The sequence below is a fragment of the Vipera ursinii genome (assembly GCF_947247035.1).
Source record: "Vipera ursinii genome assembly, chromosome: 2".
Classification (NCBI taxonomy): domain Eukaryota; kingdom Metazoa; phylum Chordata; class Lepidosauria; order Squamata; family Viperidae; genus Vipera; species Vipera ursinii.
In genome coordinates, this window is record NC_139513.1 from 194,687,168 (window position 1) to 194,713,242 (window position 26,075).

At 41.6% G+C, this 26,075-nt stretch overlaps 1 long non-coding RNA gene across 1 annotated transcript; it reads right to left on the reverse strand.

Annotated features, from left to right (window-relative positions):
- Nucleotides 1-6,546: 6,546 nt before the first annotated feature.
- On the reverse strand, nt 6,547-25,780 carry LOC310636853. The gene is made up of 3 exons (XR_014491815.1): nt 25,755-25,780; nt 25,008-25,124; nt 6,547-6,671 (listed from the first exon to the last, which is right to left on the reverse strand). It is a non-coding gene; the product is annotated as an uncharacterized lncRNA (long non-coding RNA).
- Nucleotides 25,781-26,075: the final 295 nt, after the last annotated feature.

Below are 26,075 nucleotides of genomic sequence, written 5' to 3' on the forward strand. Positions count from 1 at the left end.
GACTTACAAGACAGATCCCTTCCTTAGGTGCCCAGGGTCTGGCAGCCGCCACCAATGCATGGACTGTAGGTTCCAGATGGCCATGTGCCGGGCCTGCGGGAAGACTGGCCACATCGCATCCATCTGCAGAGGTCACCAGAGGGACTGGCAATCGAATTGCCAGTCAGACATTCTGATTAGGAGAGGTACCGGGGCCCTGGTGCAGTATAACGTAGGGTTTTGCTCCAGCCGCAGAAGCATTTGCCACACGGGATCTCGCTGCCCTATTAAGCTGAAGTTTAGACTTCAGGTGGAACTGCAAGGGGTCCCTTGCAAGATGGAGCTGGACATGGGCTCAGCCGTATCCATTATTTCACTTGAGACATTTAATTTCATCTGTGATCGCAGCAAGAGATGGGCCAAGCTGAGGCCATCTGACATTATACTGACCAACTTCCAGAATGCCAGAGTCGCAGTCAAGGGTGAGGCCATACTGGCTGTCAAATTTAAGGGGTTTTCTGGGCACCTGGACATTGTCGTAGTAGGGGGTCAGCGAACGAGCTTGATCAGGCTCGACTGGTTTGATACACTAGGCATCTAAATAACCGGAATCAACCGGACACAAGTCACGAATCTAGCGACAGTATGTGAGGAATTCGCAGATGTGTTTAACTCAGGTCTGGGGATGTACACGGCATCCACCCTGCTGAATCAAAAGTAAAAGCCATTCAGATGGCACTGAGCCCCAAAACGAAGGGAGAGCTTCAGGCATTCCTAGGCCTCCTAAATTTTTACCATGCATTGCTTCCTAACAAGGCCGCAGTGGCAGAGCCGTTACACTGGCTCTTGGACAAAAATACTGCGTGGAAGTGGACTAGTGTTCACGAAAGCAGCTTTCAGGAATTGAAGGTTCTACTGTCCGTCAGTTCAACGATCACTCACTTTAAGGAATCGACGCCGGTATGCCTTGTGTGTGACACGTCCCCATATGGGGTGGGGGCTGTCCTAAGGAGAGCGATGGGACTCAAGTCCCGATTGTTTTTTATTCCAGGACACTGTCCTCTGCAGAGTGTAATTACGCACAAATTGATAAGGAGGCATTGGCCATAGTAGCTGGAGTAAAAAAATTCCACGACTACTTATATGGCAGGGACTTCACGGTCTTCACAGACCATAAACCGCTATTTGGGTTATTCACTACAGACAGACAGACACCCCACATCTTATCCCCTAGAATGTTAAGATGGTCCATTTTTTTATCGGCTTCACAAACCCGGCAAGGATATGGGCCATGCAGATGGCCTGAGCAGGCTTTCACTGTCTCACATTGAACCAGATCTGGCCCCAGCGGCCCATGTTTTGTCCATTCAGGACTTGCCGGAGTTTCCCCTCCATGCAGGGGACATAGCCGCAGAAACGGCGGCAGACAAGACTAAGCAGAGTGCTGTCTTCGGTCCACACGGGGTGGCTAGAAAAAAGCCCTGGACCTGAGTTCCAGAGCTACTTCACAAGGAGACACGAGCTCTCAGCTCATAAGTGTTGTATTCTATGGGGGAACAAGGTCATTGTTCCCACCTCATTAAGGGACAAAGTATTGTAATCGCTTCATGAAGGTCATCCAGGTATTGTTCGCATGAAAGCTCTGGCACAAAGCTATTTATGTTGGCCAGGATTAGATAAAGCCATTGAAGCCAAAGTACACGGGTGTTACATGTGTCAGCAGTCGAGGCCTGAAATGCCCCACGCTCATGACCATAGATGGGAGGACACACACACACCCTGGTCAAGGATTCATATAGACTTCGCTGGGCCCTTTCAGGGACAGTTATTTCTTATAGTGGTCGACAGCCACTCTAAATAGCTAGAAGTTATAGCAATCACAAATATGACTACTGCTAGGACTATCCAGGTGCTTAAGAAACTCTTTGCAATGCACGGGCTCCTGGACATCGTAGTGTCTGACAATGGGGCCCAATTTACTGTGGCAGAATTTCAGGCTTTCCTGAGGGCAAACCTCATTAGGCATGTGACATTGGCTCCATTTCACCCATCTAGTAATGGGCAAGCCGAACAAATGGTGCACACCATGAAAGAATCACTGAAGTGCATAGTGACTGGGGACTGGCACCACAGACTGGCCGACTTTTTGCTCTGCCAACATTCCACACCATGCATGGCAATGGGCAAAAGCCCAGCAGAGCTGTGCTGGGGGAGGCAACTAATCACGAAGCTGGACAGGTTGCACCCAAACTGGGTGGCAACAGAGGCGTCTCGCCCAAGACCCCCGAGGGGGTTGCAAGTGGGTGACGGGGTGTGGGCCCGAAACTATGGGCATGGGAACTTGTGGGTGCCAGGGAAGATCACCAAAACGTCGGGCCCTCTCTCATACAAAGTGGGCCTAGAGGGCAGGCAAGTCATTCGTTGCCATATCGATCAGCTTAGAAAGCATTTTCCAGAATGGCCACAAAGCGAGGACTTTGTTCCAGGTCCCATCCACGGACCGCAAACCATCAGCCAGGCCGATCAATCCATATGCTCTGAGGTCCCAAGCAGTCAGAGCAACGGGGAGGTGGTTGTAGGGGGGCAAAGCCCAGGAGTGCAACATGGGGCCCCTGAGCCAGCATAGCTGGCTCAGGAATTCTGGGAGTTGAAGTCCATGAGTCATAAAAGAGCCGAGTTTGCCTACCCCTGGAATAGGGATACTGTGAGCAGCAGGCTTAAGGGGATAATCAGTGGTTATTTGGGGGTCCCGTCAGCCCACTTTTTCTGGCTGGCAGGGTCCAGGAGGAGGGCCTTCTCTGTTGCTGCTCCTGCCCTCTGGAACATCTCCACACACCCCCAGTGAGGTTGGCCTCAATCCTCCGATCCGTTCATAAGGGTCCAAAGATCAGGTTCTGCCAGCTGGCCTGCCATCCTAATAGGGGAACAGCACCGTGGAGGGTGGTTGATCTAATATTAGATCCCACCTACACCCACCCACCCCCATTTCATCCCCGCTTTCCCCACATGTCCTTGATTTTAATCTTTGGTTTTAATTTATTTAGGTTTTAATATGTATGGATTTTTTTGTCTGCAAGCTGCCCAGAGTTATCTCATGATGAGATGGGTGGTCAGTAAATTTTATAAATAAAGTAATGTCATTTTTCTTAAAATAAATAGTAGCATACTTTCTGTTGAGGAGGTGCTCGCTGGACCCAGCTTTTTTTTTCTTCTTCTTTCTACTTTGTTATCACGGAATTTGGAGGTATCATTTTGTAGTGATTCTACTCCTAGCTCTGATTCCAGAGAAGACAGCCCTCAGATCCTTGGGAATTCCAGTGCTGTATTCTGTTTTCCCTCGTATTATTCAACATCTACAAAAAACCTCCAAAGGAATTTATTTTCAAGTTCAAGATCAGCTGTCATCACTATGCTGATGACACTCAGTTACACATAACCACTTGAGCCAAGCTGGAGATGCCTCAAAGTCCTAAACCATTTCAAGAGACTCTAAGGATCAGGATGAGACAAAAGTAACTCAGATTAAAGCAGAGTTGCTCAGCATCAATAGATATCTTGATTTCTTTTTTCAGTAGTAATTGAGGATGCAATCATGCTGTCTCCAAAAGAGTTGGATCATGATTTGAGAATTCTTCTGGACTCACAGCTCCTAGTTAAACTATGGGTAGAATCCAGTAGAATCTTCATCCAATTATAGCTAGTGCACCAATTACAACCTTGCCTGCACAAAATTGTTCTAGGGAGAGAATTCACGCCCTGAGCTTCACTAAGTTGGATTATTACAACATGCTGCATGGGGCTGCATTTGGAGATGACCCATTCAACCTGCTTCAGTGCTCTCAAGCAAGAGTAAAACCTATTCTGAAATTGCTGCATTTTAGAAATAGGCCTTCCCACCATCACCTTTAATTTCCATTTCTTGCAATACCGTATCAGACAATGCATTGAATCTGACTATCTGGTCCAATATTGTAGGGAGAGATTGTTGTAGTTCCCCCTTCCTTGCAATGTTTCAGGGGCATGAGCTAGACCATGGGTCCCCAACCTTTTGGGCACCAGGGACCAGTTCCATGGAGAGAGGTTTTTCTGCAGACTGGAGGGTGAGTGGTTTTGTGTGCTGCCCACATCTTGCGGATGGGGCTTTGCTTGTTTGTGTGGCCCAGTTGCTGCCATGCCGCAGCCTGGTATTGGTCCACAGACCGGGGGTTGGGGACCCCTGAGCTAGACAACAGACCTTCTCAGTGATGATCCCAATTTTATTTTATGAAAAGACCCCCAAATCTACCCCGAATTGAAAGCTGGCCAAAGTAGCTCTGTTCCAGGGGAATTTCAGCCTTTAGATTACATTTTGATATACAGATAGTCCTTGACTTACAATCATTTGTTTAGTGACTATTCAAAGCTACATTGGCACTGAAAAAAGTGACATGACCCTTTTTCACACGACCGTTGCAGCATCCCCATGGTCACATGATCAAAATTTGGATGATTGGCAACTGACATGTATTTATGCAGTATCCCGGAGTCATGTGATCACCTTTTGCAACTTTCTGACGAGCAATGTCAATGGGGAAGCCAGATTCACTTAACAACCATGTTACTAACTTAACAACTGCAGCGATTCACTTAATAACTGTGGCAAGAAAGGTCATAGAATGGGGCAAAATTAACAACTGTTTTGCTTGACAACAGAAATTTTGGGCTCAATTATGGTCGTACGTCAAGGACTACCTGTATTTGTATTGTTGAGTTCTGGTATTTATATGTGTTTCAATGCTTTTTAAAGACTTTATTGTACAATTCCCAGGGTCCATTAGAGGTATAAGTATTGTTTAAATAAATAGCAATGTCAGCTAATAATACGAAGCACTTGACATGCATATAAAAAACTACCAGACAGGCTCCCTCTGCAAAGCCTTCCCCAGACATACACCACCACTACTGTACAGTTAAATCTAGAACCAGATTATCCTGGGACACCTTAGATCACGGGTGTCAAACTGCCAGCCCGCGGGCTGGACGCGTCATCCAGAAGCCGCGCCCACCCCACCCCATTGCCGGCAAAGGCAAAACTGTCCAGATACGTGGTGCGATGTCACGTGATGTCGTGAGTTTGACATGTGTGCCTTAGATGGATGAGCCATCTTGAGGTAAATAACCTATCTCGTAACCCGGTCCAAGCTTTTTCAAATTGTATTCCATGGGACCCTAAGATTCTAGGAGAAGCTAATGGAATTCTTTGAGAGATTAAGGGTGGCAGGAATGAGGGGGGAGGGAATCATTCAAAGACAGCCAATTTCCTATCCGTGATGCTTTGTCTCCTAATCAGAAATTCCAACAATTTTTCTCTTAACTATTAGGTTCTATGACCTGAAAAAGATTGGAACCCACTGGCCCAGTGCGGTATTTTTTTTTTAACTAAGACAGTTGGAATGAAATGATATATGTAATTACTGTTCATTATTTCAACAAAAAGGATTACACGCCCAGATTGCTTTAATACATGTTTTGAAGAAAAACCCAGTAATTAAGACATACGAGGTACATACAAAGAGCTTGTTTCTCTCTCTCCTACCACCAAAAATACAGTTTTGTCTTTCAAACTTCTCCTTGGCATTTCAGAAGGTCTGTCTGTAAGATGGAAATAACGTTCCCTCTTGCCTTCAGAGCCACTCAGAGTACAATATTATTCGAATGACAAAGAATTTGAAAGAAGGCAACCACTTTTGTTCCTTCTCCTTGGCTGCCCCTAGAAAGTGTTTCATGCATCTTGCTGCTCCGTGATGAATAAAATCAAGGGTAAACACCCTCCGTGAAGCTTTTGTGTTGCATTAAAAAAGATCATAAGGCAGAAATGATTAGTCTTCAAAGAAGAAGAGCTAACTGGATCTAAAAAGCATCCTTTTTCTCTTATACACGCATGGCTAAATTTTACTGGTAAGGTCTACTGCAAATGGGCTTCTAAGGAGTATCACATTTACAGTGTGGCTGTGTGTGTGCAACTTAGAACAAATGTGTACCAAAGATGCTGGCTGGCTAATTCTTAACCCTCAGCTTGACAAGTATCCATAAATGAGACCCATAGCCCAAATATGGTTGGCTATTTAAAATCTACAGGTGAGCATCATACGGCTTCTGCTGAGATCAACACAGATCCTCTCTCCTCCATCCTCCTCCGGTTCCATCCAACATACATTTTCTCATATTGAGTCTTCTGATTTTGGGGCCTCTCTTCCTCCTCCTGTTTTGGAGTCACCTGCTTCTTCTATCCCTCAGCCAATGGCATTCACAGTTCCATTTCAATTTCTAGGATTTATTTTACAGAAATACACTCAGTGGAAGCTGCCCCAATACTTAGCATGCTATGGACAGACAAGTGTTTATTGTATACTATGATGAAGCCACTTTATAGAGTTGAGTGCCTTCTGTCAACGTGGAGTGGAGGAGACCCATGGTACAACATTTCTATATAGAGCGTACAGCATTTCTTTTTCCCACTTCTCTCACAGTTTAACAGATATTTAGCACTTGTTGGCTGTTGACATAAGTGACATTTCTGCCCTAAGCAACTGTAGCTGTCAGTGCAATTCCCACAGCTCAAAATCAGACTAGCTGCCTTCTTTACACCGAAAGGAGGGGAGGGCGTCAACTTGTTATTTGCCTGGAGTGTCAAAATGTCTTCAGCTGACAGGCTGGGAAAAGATGTAAAGCAACAATAAAGTTAGTGTAGTGAATAGGTAAGCCATTCAGTCAATCATTTGGTTGAGGTAGGTAAGGCAAGGAAATCCAGTCCTCCACACTCACTCAAGTCATGTCTGATCATTTGAATCTTATTCAGACAGGAAAGCAACGTCTTTGCTTCCCAAGTCAAAAAACACCCCTTAGCCCATAGACACAGAGCCCATCACTTTTGGCTGCAGGGAATAAACGTTTAGTCATTTTGAAATCCTTTCCTCACAAAGGGGAGGGAAAAGGCAAGAGGCTTGCTTGGGCAAGCTCTGGAAGAGATTTCCTCTGTCTCCTATTTCTGGTTCAAAAGTCTTGATCTTGAGGCCGGGGAGGCTGAGATCACTGAAAGACCTAACTGGAAAAAGAAAAGCAGAAAATGGTTGAAGTAGGCTGGATGAATGCGGGGAGAGATGGAGAATGAAAAGACATATGGCTTTGAAAAAACGGTAGAACTCCAGTGATGTGAAGCTGCCTTCTCTCGAGAGAAAGCAATGCTTTTCAACCTTGGCCACTTTAAGATATATGCCTGAGGAATTCTGGGAGTTGAAGTCCACACGTCTTAAAAGTGGCCAAGGTTGAAAAACACTGCTCCGGGGAATGGAGGAGGAGGAAAATCTGGATCAGATCTCCAGAAGCCTCTGGGCGACACATGAGCTGAGCTAAATTGTTCCGTGGCCTCTGAGTTAAAGTTGCAATCTACTTGAATCGGGGATTATCCAGGAACAGCAAACAGGGGAAGATATCCTTCAGTGCCAAGGATGCATTAGGCAAGGCTCTCTTCTTTGTTTTGTGTGCTGGTCTGCTTTATTGACTTGGATATCTTGTTTCTGACAACTGTGCCTGCTGAGTAACCTTAGCATCTGAAAACTACTGTATCGTGTAAAGCAGACTCAGTTCTTGGTATTTTAGTACTTTGTGAGGTCTATGGTTTTGCCTTATTCTGCCCGCCCTATTTAGTTCTGCGAGTGACTACCTTAAAGTTCAAAAGAAAGTTTACATTTTCCCTTTTCTTGTTTTTCATAAAGTTGCATTTTAAATTACACAGTGTGCTTTGGTTCGAACTCTGCAACAAAGGGAATAGGGAGGACCTGTTTACTCTGGCGACATACGCCTCTGAGGTTTACACGGGTCAAGAGGTGATGCTGTGGAGTTTACCTGCTGTTATTGTTGTTGCTGTTACTACTCCCAGTTACTAGAAAGTAAGAGTGATCAGATGGTGAGATCTTCTGCCAGTCTCAGGGCAACTGTTAAGGAAGAAGAGGCCAGGGCAAGGATTCTCCTGAATATTAGTGATGGGAGAAGAAAGAATAATACTGGTCATAGCACCAAGGTAGGAAGTTGGCTGGACCCATATTCCTACCAAAGGACTTTCCTTCTGGAGGGGAAGGTTGAGATCTTCCACCTTTTGCCCTACGGCAGGGGTAGGCAACCTCGGCTCTTTTATGACTCGTGGACTTCAACTCCCAAAATTCCTGAGTCAGCTACGCTGACTCAGGAATTCTGGGAGTTGAAGTCCACGAGTCATAAAAGAGCCGAGGTTGCCTATCCCTGCCCTACGGGTTCAGCTTTGCTGCTCTAGGAATTGCTACTTTCTCGCTGATCTATTTTTCAAAACGTGCATGGTTTCCTCTGTTTTTGAACAGGTTTTTTTTATGCACTGCATTTTAAATAACAGCGAGAACAAAACCAACCACAGTCATACAGTGCTATGATCTTTCACTGTTTTGTTGCGTAAAGTCCAGGCCAACCTCAAAAGACAAATTTTGCACGGATCATGGAATATGTGAACTCTGTAAACGTCTGCTGGAAAGTGCGGTATCAACTACTAAGATCTGTAGGTGTCTTTGTTATCTGGGTGTTATCTATACATAAATACCCTCATCACACATATACCCTCAGATCAATTCAGTACTGTAGTCACAGACCACCATAATGTAATCCCAGAAAACTTTAGAGAGGGGAAAAAGAAATGTACATCAAGACATTTGGAAACTTCAAGGTCTGCTCAGTATGTTAAGTTGAAGGGCAATCATGCAGGCTAATCGCTACCTTACATGCAAATACGGATAACTAAATTTGGAAAGTTTCTTTCTTTCTTCTTCCTTCCCTCCCTCCCTCCTTTGAACAAGCAATTTCAGATGGGACCAATTTACAAAGAATAAATTTCCATTACCTGCAATTTGCCTTTTCGAGATTGTTTCCTATCAAAACACTTTCGTTGGAATAAAAAAGGGGCTCCTGAGACACCAGTAAATCTGTACCGAAGATAAGACAGCTACAACCTTGAAAAAAGTCTGATTTAATGCTGAGGTGAGAGAAAGCAGCCAGTACAGAAAATCAGAAACAGAATTTTTGCTACTGGACAGCAGTTCTCATTTGCCCTCACACCACTTTCCAGTATCAAATGTATACATTTTTGTTTTCATCTTTTAATGAACATGTGCACCATCTTGTCCCTGTGACGAGAGGGTTGACTGATGTTACCATGCTTTAGCAGGCATTTTCTTGATATTTCCCCTCTTAATTGTTGCTCTTTCTGTCTTCTTGTTCATTCAGACATCTTAAACACTATAGTTACTTCTGGCTGATGAGTATCTCTTTGAAAAATGGAAAATGTCAATATTGTGCCTCATTTTTACAATAAATAAAGTGGAAAGGCAACAAAGACTTGTAGAAAATAAGAGTAATGTAAGTAACTAATAGCAATTCATCTGGGAAAGTTCATCTCAAGACTTGGAGGCTGCTAAAATTTAGCCTGAGATCTATGGCAAATACATCTCTTTCTCTAACTCTAGGAATGGGTTTGCATTATTCATCGGTGCAGACATTATTAGAGCTTCTACCATAAGTCTTCAAAACCCCAAAAGGGTACGAGTACAGATTAGGCAAAACCTGGCTCAAAAACAGTAATTGTAAGAGGGACCTTGGAGTCCTAGTGGATTATCACTTAAATATAAGCCAGCAGTGTGTGGCAGCAGCCAAAGAAGCTAACACAATCCTTGGTTGTATAAACAGAAGCATAGAATCAAAATCATGCAAAGTATTAGTACCGCTTTATAAAGCCAGTTTTGGTCACCACATTACAAAAAAGATGTTGAGGCTTTGGAAAAAGTGCAGAGAAGAGCAATTAAGATGATTAAAGGCCTGGAGACAAAAACTTATGAAGAAAGGTTGCATGATTTGGGTTTGGCCAGTCTAGAGAAAAGAAGTACTAGGGGGCACATGATAGCCCTATTCCAGTATTTGAGGGGCTGCCACCAAGAGGAGGGGGTCAACTTACTTACCAAAGCGCCTGTAGGCAGGACAAGAGACAACGGATGGAAACTAATCAAGGAGAGAAGCAACCTGGAATTAAGGAGAAACTTCCTCACAGTGACGGCAGTTAACACTGGAACAGCTTGCTGTCAGACGTTGTGGGTGCTTCATCACTGGAGGTTTTAAAGAAGAGGCTGGACAGTCACTTGTCTGAAATGGTATAGGGCAGGGGTAGTCAACCTTGGCTCTTTTATGACTCATGGAGTTCAACTCCCAGAATTCCTGAGTCAGTGCTGACTCAGGAATTCTGGGAGTTGAAGTCCATGAGTCATAAAAGAGCCAAGGTTGCCTACCCCTGGTATAGGGTCTCCTGCTTGAGCAGGGGGCTGGACCAGAAGACCTCAAAGCTCCCTTCCACCTGTATTCTGATTTTGATTCTGAATGAAGTTCCAAGATTAATTAAACCTCCTGTTCCCGACAGAGGTACCCATGGTGAGAAGGTGATGTCAAAAAAGGTTAGGATGGCAGCCACAACTGTACTATCAAAGATCCAGCCTCTTTTTTTTTTTACATGCAGCTTAAAAAGAGGTGGGGATATGATTGCCACCATCTTGACTTTTTGACACCCCTGCCCTGGCTGTCATCTTGCTTCCAAATCACTGATAAATGCAGCTACTATTCATACCTGACATTTCAGGCAATCCAGCCCCACTGTCATCACCTCAGGTCTAAATGGTTTTGGTTTTTAACGTCTTGCTTACTGAGGCTGCTATGGTTCTGGGTAAGAGTCTGCTCAATCATTTATCTTATTGGGGAGAATCACTTAATAAAATAATTTTCTTTTGCCGGTTATACCTAAAACGTGCCACTATTTTTTGCAAAATGTTTTCACAACAGAACTGCCCCTTGCTTCCCCCCCCTATGTATTGTTTAATATTATTTATATCCTGCCTGTCATTATTTATGACTGACATTAACAATCTTAAATAAAAACAGCAAAAATACTTTTTAGTGGGGTTTCCTCAATTTGGCAACTTTAAGCTGGTTGGGGAATTCTGGGAATTGAAGTCCATCCAACTTAAAGTTGCCAAGATTAACAAATGTTGCTTTATTGGATAGAAATAATTATTTGGGGATCCTTCTCAAAGGGCAGTTGGTAGGGTGGACAGAAGTTGAGGCGGCCCTGTAAAATGGTCCTGGCCTTTTTTTTTTCTTTTCCCCTTTTTTGTGCTTTGATGCCTTCCTTTTGCTATTTACAAATGTGGTCTTTTTGCTGAAGTAGCTCATTAGATGCCTGCTGTGCAGAAGTTGTTGATGTTATCTGCAGAAGGAGTACTTAAACTGGATTAAATGTCTTTCCTACTAACAAGTCAACAGGCTGATCCCAGCGTGGGGAATTATCAGGCCCTGTTTTCCCACAAGAGGATCCCATCACTTGATATGTTGATCCAAACTTATTCAGAGGCTGTTCCCACCTCATCTTTAATCTCTTGAAGATGACAAGCTCAAGAATCGGAAATAGAAAATGAGGAAAGGATAGTTTCTGTGGGGACACAAAAAAGTGTGTGAACTGGCTGTACTTTGTTGCAAACCTCTCAAACTTGGATAGGTTCACACAAGGCAGTAGGCAATAAATTATAGTTTGTAAATTGCAAATAGTGGGTTCAATAATATGAATCCAAAATTAAACAAATTACATTATGGCCTGGAAATTGGTTGCAAGGGTGGAGAGATACAAAATATTCAAGGTGGTGGCTGCCGCTGCACCAGCAATGCAAATAAAAAGGCTTTAAACATGTGGTCACCCCAGCCCTCTTGACTTTTTTTAGAGACCCTTGCAGAGAATTGTTTCTATTTTGTTGTTTGAAGATCTGCTTCAGTTCCAGAGGGGAGAATCTAACAATAGTTAACCCTCCCCCTTCCAGTCTTACTTCTTCAGCCTTCTATGGCTGATTTTAGTCAGAAACCCCCAAAAGGGAACATATTGGAGAAGCAATTTCTGTAGAATAATGGATAAGTGAAATGTGGGATTCATTATTATGGGAAGACTATCATACAGAGGATATTTCTGTGGTCCGTTCTGCTTTAATTGACTCTCACATACACCCATTTGTAATTTTGCTTTTTGGGGCCTGCAGATGCAATAATATATAGGAATGAATGTGCAGCTAATATATTTCATTAATTAAAGTATTTATTAAGACAAGTATAATGTTTACACAGAGACAACTGTGCAATGTTTACATTGGCTCCTTCTTTGTTTACTTAGGTACCAAAGCAGGAGTGCTAAAGGCTTAAGCAATACAAAATTGTTACTTTTTGTTGAGAATATAATTGTTTGTACATTAATTGGAAATTGGGTGTGAGGTTTTGGCTCTCAGAGCACATGCACTAGGTCTAAAATTCAAAGAAGGAAGGAAGGCAGGCAGGCAGGCAGGCAGGCAGGCCTTAGTGTAGTGGTGAAGGCACCAGGCTAGAAACTGGGAGACTGTGAGTTCTAGTCTCATGTCAGGCATAAAGCCAATCAGGTGACCTTGGGCCAGTCCCTCTCACTCAGCCCTGGGAAGGATGCAAGAACAAGCCATTTCTAAAATATTTCCAAGACAACTGCAATCACCAGGAGCCAACACTGACTTGAAAGCATAGTATATTTTACACTGTATGCATGTATTACAGATTATTTGTGGGTTTTATAAAGTAATACAAAATGATACTGGAAAACATACCTTTAAAAACACTATCAAAAGGCAAGATGATAAAATGCAGAACAAGTCAAAACTAGTAAGATAAAAACAGCAGAAAGCAACACTGTCTCCATAAAGGACAGTTGAAAAAGCTGGGAAGAAACATTACTAAAATTCCACTTCATACAGTAGCATAACAACCACGACAACAGTCAGCTAGTTATCTTGAGGGAAAAGCTGTCGCCTCAGCTGGTGTCTAAACGTCTCACAGCAGGTGCTAGACCAAGTGAGAGAGGAGCCACCCCCTGAGGAAGAGGGTGCCACACTGACCAGGAATTCACCATAGACTGACTTGAAAGAGGATATCCTAAGTCAGAACTTCCTGTTTGTGGAATGCCTTCCTGGTCATTGTGGCTGAGCCTTCTAAGCGTTTTGTCACCAGTTTGAAGATCATTCTAACCGTTTACTCAAACTGATTCAGCTAGGTTACACTGACATGGATACGTCCTATACTTGGTTATGTTATATACTTGGTTATGGCTTGGAACCCATCCTATGTTAGGCAATTTTAGGATTTTTCATCATCATTATTATGATGATGATGATGATGTTTGCAGAGGTGTGGTTGTTGCATAGTGTGTTTCTTGCTACTTTTTTTTTAAATACCTCTAGAGCAGCGTTTCCCAACCTTAGGAACTTGAAGATGCGTGGACTTCAACTCCCAGAATTCCCCAGCCAGCTGGCTGGGGAATTCTGGGAGTTGAAGTCCACGCATCTTCAAGTTCCTAAGGTTGGGAAACACTGCTCTAGAGACTTCCAGGTTGTCAGTTGTTGCCTACATTAGAATGCATGTTTGGGGATGCTTGAGTGCAAAGGAGAGAGATCTCCAGCTATATGACAGACCTTCCTGTGAAAGGTGAAGAATGAAGTGAACCGAAGGCCACTCCTTTAACTGCATTTAGTTTATGGATATTTGTAGGTTCAACTATTATGAAATGCAGTCAGGGCTGCCAATCTGAATAGCTTTTTCATGAAAAAAGATTAGGCAAATGAATTGAAAGATTTCCTACAGTTTCTAGCCTTCAGTACTGAATAAAGCATTTCTGTCCTTTGCTGACTGCTGTTATTAGATTTTATCTCTTTGGCAATCAAAAATAAGGCCTTCGAAAAATCTCTGGCGCCTTTCAGGTTAGTTGAATTTCAATACAGGTAGCCCTCCACTTACAACAGTTCCTTTAGTAACCATTTGAAGTTACAGCGGCGCTGAAAAAAAAGCGATTTATGACCATTTTCACACTTATAACCATTTTAGTATCCCCGTGCTCACGTGATCAAAATTCAAATGCTTGGCAACACCCTCATATTTATGACAGTTGGAGTGTCCTGGTGTTATGAGATCACCTCTTGCAACCTTCTGTCTAGAAGCCAGATATTTTTACAACCGTATTAATAACTTAACAACTGCAGTTATTCATTTAATGACTATGGGAAGAAAGGTTGTAAAGCAGGGCAAAATTCACTTAACAACTGTCTCGCTTAGCAACAGAAATTTTGGGCTCAGTTATGGTTGTAAGTCAAGGACTACCTGTATGCAAATGACACACTGTAGCCGTTCCCATCTGAAGCACATTGACTTGGGCAAAGAGATTAAAAGGACTCTTGGTGGAACTCAGCAAGATTTTTCTGACATTCTTGCCAATCCTCCATTATTTTATAATTTAAATAATTCCATGTGTTATAAATGATCCATTCTGTTTGACTGTGGGAATAATATATTATTATCTGACACAATCCAGGTCAGGGAAATTTACTACCTTGTCAGCGCTTCTCTTCTACAAATTTTCACTGTCAGCACTCAGATAGGATCAACAACCATAAACACTGTTGCTACCTCAAAAGAATTGCAGAAAAGCATTAAGCAGAAAAGACGGAGATACCGGTATTTTGCTTTTGAAGAACCATATTCCGTACTGGAGAGTTGTTGCATGTGGATAAGCCTTTTAAAGTTTTCAAATTCTCAGTAAAGATTAGTAACTATTTTCTTCCTGGTGAAAATAACTGGGTTCCAAAGCATTGCACAAGGGTAAGCAATGAACCGAACTACAGGTGATCTTTGACTTAATGTCAGGCATGAAATATCAGGACCAGATGTGAAGTTCCAATTAAACTGATTTATTGCTAAACATGTCTATACCCAGGAATCTATTCAACTAATGGGTTAGCATTATCTTGGCATTAAATAAGGACCAACGGAATTCACTCATGCGCTCGTGACCTCCCGTTTAGACTACTGCAACGCTCTCTACATGGGGCTGCCCTTGAGGACCACTGAGAGGCTTCAGCTGGTGCAGAATGCGGCCGCGCGAGTTGTGATGGGAGTTTCCCGATACTCCCATGTAACACCTCTACTCCGCGAGCTGCATTGGCTCCCGGTTGCCCTCTGGGTGAGATTCAAGGTGCTGGTGATGACCTATAAAGCCCTAAATGGCTTAGGTCTGGGATATCTGAGGGAACACCTGCTGCCGGCATCAAGCTCCCTTCGTCCAGTGCGCTCCCACAGGGAGGGTCTTCTCAGGGTGCCACCGGTAAGAGATTGCCGGCGGACGACACCCAGGGATAGGGCCTTCTCAGTGGGTGCGCCTGCCCTTTGGAACCAGCTGCCAGTTGAGCTTAGGACTGCCCCCGACCTCCGCTCATTCCGCCGGGACCTGAAGACCTGGCTCTTCAAGCTCTCTGGCCCAGGCTGAGAATTTTAATTTTAGTTTTAATTTTAATTTTAACTGGGGTTTTACTTATACAGGGACGAATATAATTTTTTTTAAAATTTGTTTTTAACTTTTGTATTTTTGTTTTTAATCACCCTGTAAACCGCCCTGAGTCCTTCGGGAAAGGGCGGTATATAAATGTAATAAAATAAAATAAAATAAAATAAAATAAAATAAAATAAAATAAAATAAAATAAAATAAATAAAATAAAATAAATAAAATAAAATAAAATAAAATAAAATAAAATAATAAAATAAAATAAAATAAAATAATAAAATAAAATAAAATAAAATAAAATAAAATAAAATAAAATAAAATAAAATAAAATAAAATAAAATAAATAAGAGGGTTGGACTTAATCCATTTGTAGCTATGTAGAGACGTGGTGGCTCAGTGGGTTAAGAAGCTGAGCTTGTCGAGTTTGGTGGGTCGAATCCCGAGTGCCGCGTAACAGAGTGAGCGCCTGTTACTCGTCCCAGCTTCTGCCAACCTAGCAGTCCGAAACCACGTAAAAATGCAAGTAGAAAAATAGGGACCACTACGGTGGGAAGGTAACTGCGTTCCGTGCGCCTTTGGCGTCTAGTCATGCCGGCCACATGACCACGGAGACGTCCTTGGACAAGCGCTGGCTCTTCGGCTTTGAAACAGAGATGAGCACTGGCCCCTAGAGTCGGAAACAACTAGCACGCATGTGCGGGGGAACCTTTACCTTTACCTTTTAGAGACTCTAGACTGATTCCTCTTTTGACTCCTCTCACAAGTGCTGCCACTCCTTGTAAACTTATGACTACAAAAGGGATCAAAATTTCAGGTGGTAAATCAAGGTGCAGTCGTATGTCTGGTGACCATGTGACCGTGCCCAATTTTATGACCATTTTTTCAATAGCTATAAAATAAGCCAACATGGTCGCTATGTGAATTACATGGTTGTTAAGCAGGTCCAGCTTCCCCAATGAATGTTTTTGGTGGAAACTGGCAAAAATAGTTGCAGATTGTGATCATGTGACTGCAGAAGGCTGCAACTGGTCATAAATGCAAGCCGCTTGCCAGGCACACTAATTGTAATCCCGTGACCACAGGGGCGATTCAATGGTTTGAAACAGTTGTAAGTGTGAATACAGATTGCAAAGTACTTTTTCCAAAGCCATTGCAACATCAGACTATCATGAAATGGCTGTAAATCGAGGACTGCATATATTGTTTGCAGTTTTTCAAAACCTGATTACTGTCGACAGTGGGTTTGTAATATAACCTGGATTAAGTGATTTTTGTTGAATAAACAGTAGCAGCTAAGTGGCATACACAAATCTATTCTTCACTATTGCAGTGTAGAACACATTTCAGTTCCTTTCACACAGCGCATGTTGACTTATATTTATTAAATAAATAAATAAAGCAATGTTCTATTTACATTTAAAAACTCACTTTAGTCTCTTTCTCCTGGGGAATAGCGAGGGTCAGAAATAAATGAACCAGCCAGTGGTATTAGAATTAGATACTGTAACTGTTGTTTTCTTTACTTACCAACAAAACATCTGAAAAATTATCACTCTTCAATAATCCTAGCATAACCACTTTAGAAGCAAAGACAGGAGAACATGAAATATCAAGATAAAACCAGAGGAAAAAAAGGGGGGTAAAATCATCTATTATGTGCAGTACCTCAGTCAGGCCTGAACTATTAGGCCACAAGCCTCAATCTTGTCAAAACAGCCCAATTCTTCTCTGTCCCCATAGAATGGCATTTTTTTTTCTTCCACACAAACTCCGAGCCATTCTGTTAAAGAGTTTTGTGTCAGCTCTGGCCAGAAAAGTGAAGCAAAATAGAATAAATTGAGGTTAAGAAACTAGAGAAGCCTTTGTAAGGCCTCGTCTCTATGATTCAGTCACTTAGATCCTTCCAGATGAACACTTGACTGAAGGGAAGAGTTCGACCCACAGCTTTATTTGGAGGGGATTCGATGACTTAATCAGCAAAAAACTTTGCCTTTTTATGTTCACTTGTTCCCTCTTTGGGAGACTAGACTCAAACAAAGTGCCCTTATTGTGAGCAGCAACACTGGAGCAGCTGCAGGTGTCCGGGCAGTGGCATATGACAAAGCTCATTTGTGAATCAGCCCTTGTCACATGGCCTGTGGTGCCCTGCTCCAGCCATCACTACTGCCTTCAAAAGCAAAATCTACACATTCAGTCAAAAGAGCCATTCTTCTTGGCTTTCTTAGCAACTAGTGTCCTTGGTAGGTATGTAAAGCAGGGGGTCTGTCTTTCGCCTGATGCCCAGAACTAAGAGATGGGTGCAGTGGCTGTTCTGGCTTCTGCTCAGTTTGAGGATGCTTTGAAAGAATCTACATGGAGATTTAAAAAAATATATAATGCACGGCAAGAGTAGTTATACAAGGATACCAGACTGGCAGATGGCAGAGATGCCAGAAGAATAACTTTCTTCCAACCTTTTGAAATCTAAGGAACCACTATCAAAATGCTTGGCAATATTTGTAGGTTTATTTTTATTTTTTTTTAAAAAGGGTAAAAATGGATCACAGGAGCTATCATTACTCATTTCCTTTTAAAATGATATTTTAATTATATGTTAAAAAGGAGATAAAAATGGAAAACAGTCCATAAATTCATGGATTACCTATACACAAAACCCACTAAAATTAGTCCATTGTTTCACACTATAGATAGAACTATTAGATGAAATAAGTAAGCTATTGACATTTAAGTTAGATCATTTAACCAACAGAAACAGTGGGGAAATTAAGGCTTTTAACTACTGAACACACTCCAGATTTCTAAATGGCCCTCAAAATAACACTGCTGATGGACAAAGGTTTTGTTCAAATGCAGTAAGTGCACTCCTGTACCAATGAGTATTTTTCAATCTTGGCAACTTTAAGATGTCTAGACTTCAGGTTTAAGTCCAAGTATCTTAAAGTTGCCGTGATTGAAAAATATTGGATTAGACTGACCATTACATACTTGAAAGTGATAGGGTGACTTTGGGCAAGTCATAATTTCTCAGCCCATAATGTCAGCCTCAAGTGACAAGCTGGTTAAGTCAATTCCTGTCACAATAAATGGACCAACACTTGGTTGATCTGAAAAAAACAGACCCTTATCTAGTGGGAAAACACAAGGAAGGAAAAAAAAATCCGTAACTGATGGAGAATGAGTATCCTTCCTTCCATCCGTGTAATACTGTATGAATTTTTTTTATACAGCATGACAAAATTACCATAAAATTACACTGTTGGAGGTTATTTTCTGATCTGGCAAAAATATCCAAGCTGCTGATCCCAAGCATCAGTGGTTTTTAATCTCACTTTTATTCCCATTCAGAAAATTTCTTGTTTCTCATTGTTTTGCTATAAATCACCTTCAATATTGTTTCTTTAACTGAAGGTGATTTATAGTAAAACAATGAGAAATAAGAATGCAGTTTATTCGATTGAATCTAGTGGTTTCTATCCATCTGTGAGGTAAACTCCACTGGTGTAATGAATTATCCATTGCTGTTATGCTTTATATAAAATGCATTTTCTGAATGAAAATAAAAGTGAGATAAAAAAAAGCACTGATGTTTGGGGATCAGCAGCTTGGATATTTTTGCCAATTTAGAAAATATCCTCCAACTCTGTCAGCATAGCATTATTTGTTGCTGGGAAAGGAGAAGTCACAAGAGCTTCTTCAGGGGCCTTCTGAAGTATACTCTAGGAACCTGTTGTGTGAAGTTGCTCTGGCCAGCTTGGAGATGGATTTGGATCTTCTCGTGTTAACTGTGCAGTGTTTGGTCCTGTAATTTCTGAAGAAACGGACAGAATCATTGGGACTGTCAATCAGTCACCTGACTTTTTCATGCATGTTTCTACTGGCTGTCCTCCTGAGATATTTATTATATATGATTGGCTACATGCAGTGATGAAGGTGGTTCTAATATATCTGAAACCAACAGTTCTGGAAAATTTGTGGCTAGTCTCCAATCTGCCCTTTTTGGGGAGAGGTTTATGAGCAAGTAGTAAGGCTGCAACTTCATGCCTTCCATGAAGCTGCTGGGATTATATATTTTTTGCCATGAACCCACAAGAATTCTTCACTCCTCCCTCCCAGGAACCCCACCCCCCAGGACACACACAGACCAACACCACTATGATAAGCATAGGAATTATGGAAACACAAGAAGTATATAGAGGGAAAGAGGAAAGGAAGTCATTTTAGTTTAGAAGAGTCTATTTCTATGTCATGGAACTGTATTCCTTCAAAAAAACAATGTGGCACAGATGTATTCATTTTAAGGGAGATGGTGGTAAAGGTTTGAGAAAACAAGAATGACTTTGTTTCCTTTCAAAGCAGAGATGGGTGATCTTAATAGGGGACCAAGGCTTGGTTACACAAATTTGTGCAATGGTCTGTCCATCTCCCCCACAAACACTGCCCTAAAATTTGTGAAATGTAGCCAAACATTTCCTGAAAACTTGCAAGATCTTATTTAGTTATTTGTTTTATTTGAATTTATTAGCTGTCCAGTCCCAATGGACTCTTATGTGAGAACACCAACAAACTCAGAACATCATGCACAAAGCCTTATTTTTGTATGAGTTCTTGTAAGTTTTCAGTCACATTTTTTCATTATTATTATTATTATTATTATTATTATTATTATTATTATTATTATTATTAACTTGATTTCATTTCAGAATTGTCAGTCCAATTTTGCAATTATATAAGGTTTGTGATGTGTAGGTGCTTTATTGCCAAGACCACCTTAAATTGGACAATATGCATAGTTGCCAGGCTAAGTTGCCACGTTTTACACCCACTGCAACTTCCAAACACTAAGCAACACAAGAGTAATAGTAATAGTAAAGATGGGATGCAACCAAAATATAAATAACTATTGCCAACCCAAATGGCATACGAATAGTGCTCTAGGTATAATTGTGCTATAATTATGCGAATGCATCATTCACTACAATAACCGTACTGCAAAACCTAGTCCAATTTCCTTTTGACAACAACACAACATTTAACCTTAATTTCAGCTTTTTCTTTGTTCCCTATCTTATTAGCTGGGGTGATATTCAAAGTTATCCACTGGTTCTTTGGAATTAAATGGTAAGGAACAATAGAGCTGGATACCATCAGCATAATTATGACAGTTCAATCCAAAGTTTTGAATGATTTGTCTATGCAGTTTCATTCACATGCATATTGCGGCAGAATATGTCTCTCTACCACAGAACCACAGATCCCAGGAATCCTTTATTCAAAGCAAAATGACTCACATTGGCCTGAAGCTGTAGACTCAAGAGGCAGCAATTCATTCACTATTCTTTTCTCCTACCCTTTCTTCGAGTTTGGACTGGCTTCCAAAATCCTTCTGTATTTTCCTAATAATTACATACAAAATTACATAATAATTACATGCAAAAGCAATAAAGCATTCATTTGGTTTTTGGATTGCATGCAATTGTGTCATTTTGACAGATTGCCCATGAAACTGAAAAAAAACTATTTTTAGATTTTGGTAAAACAGGCAACTTTCTTTTTCCTGTGCGACTAACCTGCCCCTTTCCTTCCTGTTAAAGTTCTAAAGAAACGCTAGATAAGTTTGTACAATGGCACGGATTTTGAAAGTGTGAAAACTACAGTAGTCCTCTTTTCCTATTTCTAACATAAATAATATTTGTTCATCAGAAAACGTGAAATCAGACTCTTTTGGATTTCTTACTACCATAAATTAAAACAGTTTACCTCCTATCACATTACTAACATAGAGAACTTGGCCTATAACCAGTGGTGGGATTCAAATATGTGAACAACCAGTTCTCTGTGTGGAGGCCGCTTCCGGAAGTCTATTCTGGGCCGGAGCAACAAAAAATTAGCTACCGGTTCTGCCGAAGTGGTGGGAACCGGCTGAATCCCTCCGCTGCCTATAACACAGCAAAAGTTTATACCTGAGAAATTAAATTTATTTAATTTTTGGCCACCCATCTTACCATAGGATAAATTTACAGCTGCATTGAGGTTTATGTTTTAAAAATAAAAGTTAACAAATTTTGTTTGCACTTGAATATATCAAAACCAGATTCCTTTAGCCATTGTTGCATGATTACCCTTGATAGGTGGGAATTGTTGGAGCTGTAATCCCGTACTCATACAAGATCAAGTGGTGTTTCTGATTAAATTAGTTTTGTAGTTTTGAAACAATTAAAAAGTGATATGTGTTTATCAAAACTTAAAGTGGGGTAAATATAGAAGCAAAAAATCCTTCTTTCAAACTGCCTTAAGCTTTACATTTTCTAGGGCAGGGTAGGCAACCTTGGCTCTTTTATGACTCGTGGACTTCAACTCCCAGAATTCCTGAGCCAGCCATGCTGAGGGGACAGGGAGAGTTTCCAAGCTGAGCCATGCTGGGTCAGGAATTCTGGGAGTTGAAGTCCATAAGTCATAAAAGAGCCAAGGTTGCCTACCCCTGTTCTCGGGGGTAAAAAACTGCTATGTCTATAGCCGAAGCAATCTATTTGTTTATCTTTTAGAAAAGAAACACTATATTCTACAGTCTAAATTTAGGATGAAAAAAAATAAGTGCCCATAACATAAGCTTCTTTTTAAAATTCATTTGCACAACCTCAAGTGATCTTGGGAATGGTTCAGCCGGAATCTGAATCTCGATGTCCTTTCTTCCCATACATTTTATTGACCAAAAAAACAACAACCAGAAAATACATTTGTGTTTAGGATAGCCCGATTAGAGTAACAAATTAACAGAATAACAGAGTTGGAAGGGACCTTGGAGGTCTTCTAGTCCCATCCCCTGCTCAAGCAGAAAACCCTATATCCCTCTGCTCTTTTATAACTCATGGACTTCAACTCCCAGAATTCCTGAGTCAGCTATGCTATGCTGACTCAGGAATTCTGGGAGTTGAAGTCCATGAGTCATAAAAGAGCCAAGGGTGCCTACCCCTGCCCTATACCATTTCAGACAAACAGTGTGTAATCTCTTCTTAAAAATTTCTTCAGGAGATTAACTATCCACCCATGAGATCAATAGGCAACTGAACAGAGCCAGATCAGTTCTCAGGGAGGACTTATTAAAAAAAAACAGACCATAGAAACAGAACAGTAGAACAACAGAACCCCATTGCTTGTCTCTACAGTTCACATATTAATAGGCTGCAGCCTTTACTGGACATTGTACTTTCTCAGGTACTGGGTGGCATATCCATATTTGCACACACAGACAACCACCCAACATAAAGCAGATTCTCACAAGCAATAAGAAAACACTAGAACAATTATGCCTCATCATCATAAATCCCAGGAAATACCCACATAAGATTCACATGGTCTTCTCCAATGTCCTATGTGCCATCATCTGCCAGTAACATCTCTCTGGATTATAAGTAGGACAAATCAGCAAAAGAATTAGTGGACAGTTTTACAAAAGAGGAAATAGACAGTATCAGAACATTCCAGCCTCCCACAGCCTCCATAAATGTCCATCGAAGAGATTATTTTAGAAAAGTGGGACTCTCATAGCACCGTCCAGCAAGAAATGTTGAACTCATCAAAAAGTTTCTGTCAATCTTAGAAGTTCTCAACAAACGCAATGGGTTTTTAACATACTACATACATGTTAACTGATAAGATGCTGATAGACTGTTTTACAAGTAACCTACATCTGCCTAATCAACCTATCTTCCCCTCCTCCCATTTTGCTTAGCTTCTCAATTGCATCTGATGGTGTGAACTGCCTCTCACAACAATTCATGCCTTTGAATGAAATGTGTTAGTCAGAAAAAAAAATGCTACAAAACGCCTCATAATCAGTAAGTGACTATTGGGTTATATTTCCAACATATCTTGGAGGGGTCACCAGTCTGAAAAAGGCTCAGTAATGAGGATGCAAGTGGCAACTGTGAGGGAAAATGGCATTTCATCCTTTTATGTAAGATGTAAGTGCAACGTTCCGAATGTCTATGTAGCTTTGCGTTTCTTTCTGTTCCAGAAGAGACAGAGTTGCTTATTACACAAGAGATACATAAAATACTTAGTCGCTTAATGTAAATTGTTTGAGAAAACCATTAAAATTCCTCTCTCTAAATGTGCATTTTAACAAGCCATTTGGCATAGGATCAGAACAATGAACAAGGGGGGCACTGTCTTCTTGAATTTGGTCTATACTGTAACTTCACCCCAAGAAAATCATTTCACTTTACTTTCTCCCCCTCTCTTTGCTTTAATGATGTATCACTGCTGAACTTGAAAAACTGTGATCATTTTTATTATTTCTAAAGTATAATGATGAGAGAAGTTGTCTCATGATAACCCAAAGTTGGAAAAGTATGCTTTTGCTACTTGGTGCAGGAGACCCATTCTTTCATACAGCACATAGTGCTGTAAACCAAGATTGCTGTTGTTCAGTCACTTAGTCATGTCTGGCTCTTGGTAACACTATAGACCAGACATGTCAAACTCGCAACGTCACATAATGTTGCACGATGTATTGGAACTTTTTCCCCATTGCCGGCAATGGGGTGGACATGGTTTTCTCATGACACATCCGGCCTGTGGGCCAGCAGCTTGACACCCCTGCTATGGACTATAGCCGTGGTGGCGAACCTATGGCACATGTGCCACAGATGGCACACAGAGCCCTCTCTGTGGGCATGCGTGCCATTGCCCCAGTCCTAGGCCTTCAGCTGGATTTCATAAAACCTTTTCGCTTTAAGCCTCCGCCGCCGTGTGCAAAAAAAAAGGTTCAATCAATCAATCAATTTCAACTTCTTGCGGAAAAAAAAATCTCGCAAAGTTGGAATTGATTGATTAAACTTTTTAGTCCCACCCAGTCAGCTGTTACCACCACAGCCATGCCCACCCAGTGGGTCACGCCCACCCAATGGGCCACACCCACCCAATGGGCCATGCCCACCAGGTACTCAATGATGCATAAGTGGGTTTTGGGTTGCAGTTTGGGCACTCGGTCTCTAAAAGGTTCGCCATCACTGGACTATAGCATGCCAGCCTCTTTCCCCCTCCCCGCTCCCCCCTTCCTCTACTGTCTCTTGGAACTTACTCAAATTCATGTTTATTGCATCGATGACCCTATCTAGCCATCTCATCCTATGCCATCCCCTTCTCCTTTTGCCTTCAGTCAAACCAAGGTAGGGCTAGGGAAATCCCTGCTTGCAAACCTTGCATGGAGCATATGCAGCTTTGCACTCCTAATGCTTTTTTTACCCTGAGCTGCTTCCCAAAAGATTTCTCTCCCGGAGATAATAGGGAAGATAATAGGGAAGAAGTTGGCTGTTCCATTCTGATTAGATTAAGATGTGTTCTGCAAACGTGACACTAGAATCAGGCAACCTTCAGTCTGTGGGCCTGAGCCCTTCCCATCCAGCCTGCTCAGGGGATGGAGGAAGCGAAAGAAAATGGCTTCTGGAGGAACCTAAAGCAATGTTCCGAAGGAAATCTTCCGCTTCGGTTCTGCTCAGCTAGGAAACCGCTGAGGAGCTGTGAAGAGGAAAAGAGATTGGGGGAGGGAGGAGTTGAAACCTTTTCTTACTGCACTTTCTCCTACCTAGACTCTACCTGACTTCTGCTCAACCAATTGGAAACAGGATGGAAGCAAAGCAGATCCAGATCACTGATCATGCTGGCAACGCCAGGAGCCCTTGTCTTCTCCAAAGGGATCTCTCAGTGGTGGGTCTGGGAGAGAAAAAAAAAAGAACTTAGCATTGGGCTATTTTATTTTCTCATCAAATGGGCTACAGAATGGGCTCCTTTGTATCACTCGGCTTTTATTCTCCCTAAAAGGCAGCCTAGAAACCTTTAAACAAATAAACAGAGTTTATCTTGAAGACTAATACAGGTATTATCTTGAAGACTAATACAGGTAGTCCTGGACTTACGACCACAACTGAGCCCAAAATTTATGTTGCTAAGTGAGATATTTCTTAAGTGAATTTTTATAACTTTTCTGCTCACATTTGTTAACTGAACCACTCACTGCAGCTGTTAAATTAGTAACACGGTTGTTAAGTGAATCTGGTCTCCCCATTGACTTTAATTGTCAGAAGGTTGCAAAGGGTGATCACATGACCTCGGGATGTTGTAAGCGTCATAAACGTGAGTCAGTTGTCCAACATCCGAATATAGATCGTGTGTCCATGGGGATGCTGCAATGGTCATAAGTGTGAAAAATGGTCATAAGTCACTTTTCAGTGTTGTTTTCTTTCTTGACTGAGTAAACATTAGTTAGTAGGTGAATGAATGGCTATAACTCCATCTATTTTAAACTCTGACTCTTCCCACTTAGGACTTCAGCCATATCCTTACCTCTGCGATTCTTCATAGATTCCTCCCAAGAATCTGAACAGGTTTCCAGTAAGATATTTCCGTATCTGAGTTCAGTATTTGAGGTACAGCCTGGTGATAGTATGCTGCCTTGAAGTTAATTCATTCCAAACTAAAACATAATGCAGAAATTTACCAAATTTACATAATGTTTAAAACTCCAACATGTCTTTCTCTGAGTACTTTAATTTTCTGTTCCTGTAGACAAATAGTTTAAAAACTTTCTATCAACTAACAACCTTTTAAATGTCAAACCACAACAAAAATTCAACTGTTTGCAGAAAATTCTAGTCTATTTGACCA